We start from the raw sequence: 6,001 nt of genomic DNA on the forward strand, positions 1-6,001 counted from the left end.
GCTTGCGACTCCTGACTTCGGTTAGGACCGCTCTGGACTGAGTCCATGGGTTTTCAAACTTAAACAGCGTGCTTGGGCTTGGGCTTGGACTTGGACTTGGTCATGTGAGAGGAGTCGGCCTGCTACGTCTCTGCTCAGTAGCAGATACATCTCTTCTTTAGACTCTCACACTGCATTGACGAAGGCAGAGGAGAAAAGTGTTGTCTGGTGTGTTTCAGTTCAGTTCAGTTCAGTCGCTCAGTCGTGTCCTCTTTGCGACCCCATGAACTGCAGCACTGGGATTTCTTTGGAAGGAATGATGCTAAAGCTGAAACTCCAGTACTTTGGCCACTTCATGCGAAGAGTTGACCCATTGGAAAAGACTCTGATGCTGGGAGGGATTGGGGGCAGGAGGAGAAGGGGACGACAGAGGATGAGATGGCTGACTTGATGGACGTGAGTCTGAGAGAACTCCGGGAGTTGGTGATGGACAGGGAGGCCTGGCCTGCTGTGATTCATGGGGTCGCAAAGAGTCGGACACGACTGAGCGACTGATCTGATCTGATCTGATCCTCATTTTAAACTTTTCTCTTCCTCTCCTCTTTTTCGCATCTGATAATTGTGTAGTACAGAGGAAAAAGTGAAAGAAAAGTGTTAGTCGTTCAGTTCAGTCGCTCAGTCTTGTCCGATTCTTTGCGACCCCATGAATCGCAGCACGCCAGGCCTCCCTGTCCATCACCAACTCCCGGAGTTCACTCAAACTCACGTCCATCAAGTCAGTGATGCCATCCAGCCATCTCATCCTCTGTCGTCCCCTTCTCCTCCTGCCCCCGATCCCTCCCAGCATCAGAGTCTTTTCCAATGAGTCAACTCTTCGCATGAGGTGGCCAAAGTATTGGAGTTTCAGCTTTAGCATCATTCCCTACAAAGAAATCCCAGGGCTGATCTCCTTCAGAATGGACTGGCTGGATCTCCTTGCAGTCCAAGGGACTCTCAAGAGTCTTCTCCAACACCACACTTCAAAAGCATCAATACTTCGGCGCTCAGCCTTCTTCACAGTCCAACTCTCACATCCATACATGACCACAGGAAAAACCATAGCGTTGACTAGACGAACCTTTGTTGGCAAAATAATGTCTCTGCTTTTGAATATGCTATCTAGGTTGGTCATAACTTTCCTTCCAAGGAGTAAGCGTCTTTTAATTTCATGGCTGCAATCACCATCTGCAGCGATTTTGGAGCCCAGAAAAATAAAGTCTGACACTGTTTCCACTGTTTCCCCATCTATTTCCCATGAAGTGATGGGACGACATGCCATGATCTTTGTTTTCTGAATGTTGAGCTTTAAGCCAACTTTTTCACTCTCCACTTTCACTTTCATCAAGAGGGTTTTGAGTTCCTCTTCACTTTCTGCCATAAGGGTGGTGTCATTTGCATATCTGAGGTTATTGATATTTTTCCTGGCAATCTTGATTCCAGCTTGTGTTTCTTCCAGCCTAGCGTTTCTCATGATGGACTCTGAATAGAAGTTAAATAAGCAGGGTGACAATATACAGCCTTGACATACTCCTTTTCCTATTTGGAACCAGTCTGTTGTTTCATGTCCAGTTCTAACTGTTGCTTCCTGACCTGCATATAGGTTTCTCAAGAGGCAGGTCAGGTGGTCTGGTGTGCCCATCTCTTTCAGAATTTTCCACAGTTTATTGTGATCCACACAGTCAAAGGCTTTGGCATAGTCAATAAAGCAGAAGTAGATGTTTTTCTGGAACTCTCTTACTTTTTCCATGATCCAGCGGATTTTGGCAATTTGATCTCTGGTTCCTCTGCCTTTTCTAAAACCAGCTTGAACATCTGGAAGTTCACAATTCACGTGTTGCCGAAGCCTGGCTTGGAGAATTTTGAGCATTACTTTACTAGCGTGTGAGATGAGTGCAATTGTGTGGTACTTGGAGCATTCTTTGGCATTGCCTTTCTTTGGGATTGGAATGAAAACTGACCTTTTCCAGTCCTGTGGCCACTGCTGAGTTTTCCAAATGTGCTGGCATATTGAGTGCAGCACTTTCACAGCATCGTCTTTCAGAATTTGAAAAAGCTCAACTGGAATCCCATCACCTCCACTAGCTTTGTTCATAGTGATGCTTTCTAAGGCCCACTTGACTTCACATTCCAGGATGTCTGACTCTAGGTCAGTGATCACATCATCGTTATTATCTGGGTCGTGAAGATCTTTTTTGTACAGTTCTTCTGTATATTCTTGCCACCTCTTCTTAATATCTTCTGCTTCTTTTAGGTCCATACCATTTCTGTCCTTAGTTAGTTTGGGATATTGTGTAGTTTTAATTTTTCTCGATGAAATATCCCATTTTTAGTGTAAATTTGCCTACACTTAAGGCCATCTTTGGGAGTACCAACAGTCAAACAGCACCATCACCAGCCCAAAGACATCACTGCTGTTTAGATATTACTGTGAGTATTGCTGATTATTTACTAAAGTTTCACCAGAGAGGTTGGGTCACCAGGGATTCCCATTAAGTGACAGAAAACAGTTTAACAAAACAGAACAGTTAAAAAGTGACTTGACCTTCCAAAGCATTATGGTAAATGAAAGAAGCTAGCCACAAAAGGTCACATACTTGGTATGATTCCATTTACATAAAATATCAGGAACAGATAAATCCATAGAGCCATAGGGCTTCCCTGGTGGCTCAGATGGTAAAGAATCTGCCTGCAATGCAGGAAACCAGGGTTTGATCCCTGGGTTGGGCAGATCCCCTGAAGAAGGAAATGGCTACCCACTCCAGTATTCTTGCCTGGAGAATTTCATGGATAGAGAAGCCTGGTGGGCTACTGTCCAGGGGTTCGCAAAGAGACATAACCCAGACTGGGGGCTGCCAAAAACTGGGGTCAGAGGAAAGTTAGGACAGACAACAGGTTAGGGGCTTTACTTTGAAGTCATGGAAACGTTTTGAGACTAAGTAGAAGGGCTGAAATTTTCAAGCTTTTATTCATGGCTCAGTCTTTCTGGTGATCAGCCCTCATTCAGGAACCATCCAGGAGCCCACCTGGAGTCATCTCATTAGAACAAGATATACTCCTACTGCTGTCATCACTATGGAATTTACTAGGGTTTCAGTTCTATGCCAGGTACCTGGGGCAGAGACCAATATGTATGTTCTATCTGACAATGGATGCATCTCAAAAACATGACATTATGTTTAAGAAGTCAGATACAAAGGACTACAGACCTTATAATTTTATTTATATGAAATGCTAGAAAAGGTAAGACAATAGTGATAAAAAGCAGATCAGTGATTCTTAGATGTCAGGAAGTATGTGTGGGGGGATCCGAATACAAAGGGATCCAAGGAAACTTTCTGTTGTGATGGTAATATTCTCTACATAATGTCTACACACACACACATACATATATATGTATTGGTAGTTAAAACTCATCAGATTGCATATTTAAAAACTGGTAAGTTTTATTGCATATAAATTATACCTAAATAAATACAAGAACCCAAAAGAGAGGAAGGAAGGAAGGAAATTGTGCTCAACTGCATTTTTGGACAAGCATCTCAATGTTGAATTGCATCAAATGTCTTTTATGATTCTTTGGTGATCATTTGATTTTCTTCTGTGATCTATCAGTGGGTTAAATTTTTTGTTTGTTAACTCTTCTTTAAGAACTTTTTATTTTGAAGTATAGACATTTAACAATTTTGTGATAGTTTCAGGTGAAGGGACTCAGCCATATATATGTGCTGTGTGTGCTCAGTCACTCGGTTGTGTCTGATTCTTTGGGGCCCCTGGGCTATAGCCCACCAGGCTCCTCTGTCCATGGGATTCTCCAGGCAAGAATACTGGAGTGGGTTGCCACTTCCTACTCCAGCGGATCTTCCCAACCCAGGGATCGAACCCGAGTCTCTGTGTCTCCTGCATTGGGAGGCGGGTTCTTTACCACTACCGCCACGTGGGAAGCCCCAGCCATATATATACACATATTCAATGGGTTAAATTTTGATAATAGTTTTCCTAATACTGAACTGTATTTGTTACTCCTTGGATAAACCGCACTTGAATTGCACTGTCACTCTTTTATTATTCTGTTTACTTATTTTTGCTATTAATATTTTAATATATACTTTTGCATTCATACTAATGTGACTGTTTTTTAATGTGGTATTTTTGTTGAGTTTTGGGATTAGTGTTTCTCTGGCTTCACAAACAGAATTTGAAAACTTTCCTTTTTTATGCTCTGGAAAACTTTAACTGCTAAAAGAATTATTTTTTTCTGTCAAGGTTTTAAAGAATTCACCTGTGAATCTGTTTGGACCTGAAGTGTTTTCTGGTTTTCTTTTTTTGGTAACTCTTTGATAACTTTCTTTGATAACTTTCTCAATTTTAGGCTTTAAAAATCCTTTTCTGGGGTTAATTTGAATGTTCACGGTGTCCCAGCACCCACTGCAATCAAGTTTTCACATTCATTTGCATAGGGCTCTGAAAATCATCTTTTATGAGACTCGCAGATGTTCAATCTGAGTTTGTGTCACTCTTAGGGTCTCCAGTAGCCGATGCTCACGTACAGCCTGGAAAAGAAATCGATGATTTCAGAGGCAGTCCTTTCCCATGTTGAAATTTCCAAGTAGGATAAAGCATTTTGTTGTAATGATCCAAACTGTATCTTCCAGAAACTCAGATCATATAATTTATCACTGGGAAGGGCATCAAGAAATGATCTGGACTCTGGGAATTCCCTGGCAGTCCAGTGGTTAGGACTCTGTGCGGCACTGCAGGGGCAGAGGTTCGATTCCCCATCAGGGACCTAAGATCCCACATGGCACAAGGCCAGGCCAAAAGAATAACAACAACAACAAAAACCAGCCCAACTCTCACGCAATCTCACTTCCTCTTCTGTTTTTGAGCAAAGAAACCAACCCATTTCTTTGCTTTCCTTGGCAGCAAAATTCCTCAAAAGGAACATCTATGCTCCCTGTCTATAAGTCCACTGCTCTTTTTCTCTTTTAAAATCAGATCATGAAGATTTTTTCTTCCACCACCCCATTGGACCACTCCTGCCAAGGCCACCAAAATGTCCACATGAGAAAAGCAGGGATCAGTCCCCCAGCACCTGCCCCATCAGCAGAATTGTCACAGCCCAGCTTTCCTCCTCACAGTACCCCCTCTTCTCTTGGCTTCCAGAACCCCACACCCTCCTGGTTGTCTCCCTACCTCACCAGCAAGCAGCTCCTTCTCCATCTCTTTCTCCACACCCCTTCCTCCCCTGACCTGTATGCTTCGCTGTAAATGAATATTCCCCAGCTCTTGAGCAGGAGTTGTCCACAGTGTTAGCCACTCTTCAGGACAAAGATCTTCTTTTGATTAAAAGGTATTGAGAAATTGTCTCATTGGTAAGTGAAAACAAGAAAAAAGAATAGGGGAGGGGAGGAAGGTGGGAGGCGGGTTCAGGATGTCGGGGACCCATCTATACCTTTGGCCAATTCATGTTGATATATGGCTAAAACCAACACAATATTGTAATTATCCTCCAATTAAAGTAAATTAATTAAAATAATAATGGTCAAGTGGCAAAAAAATAACAAAAACATCTAATGTAGCCAGGGTAACTTGGCTTGGATGAAGAACAATTTGCTGGTGGCACTACGGCCTGCCTCAATAAGTTCCCAATATGTAGCAGCTTTGCGAAACATGGGTTCAAACTCTTAAAAGCAGTCCTCCTACTTTGGGAAGACACTCTAAGAAAATAATCCTAAAGGGGGAAATACATATCAGTTGTAGAAGTAGAAATGCAGGTGCTTCATTTTTAATGCAAGATAGAGAAATGAAAGGGACAGCAGCCAAGGCCCAGCAGGTGGGAGTGGCAGTCAGGGACTGGTTTGCAGAGACCCACCCACAGGTAAATTATCATAGATCGATATAATCCTGAAATACTGTCTAGAGTAAATTTGTGAAGTCTGTGTCAATACTGGAAATGTTTAAATGAAAAGGATTTTAATTGGAA

Source organism: Bos mutus, chromosome 12, assembly GCF_027580195.1.
Source record: "Bos mutus isolate GX-2022 chromosome 12, NWIPB_WYAK_1.1, whole genome shotgun sequence".
Taxonomy (NCBI): domain Eukaryota; kingdom Metazoa; phylum Chordata; class Mammalia; order Artiodactyla; family Bovidae; genus Bos; species Bos mutus.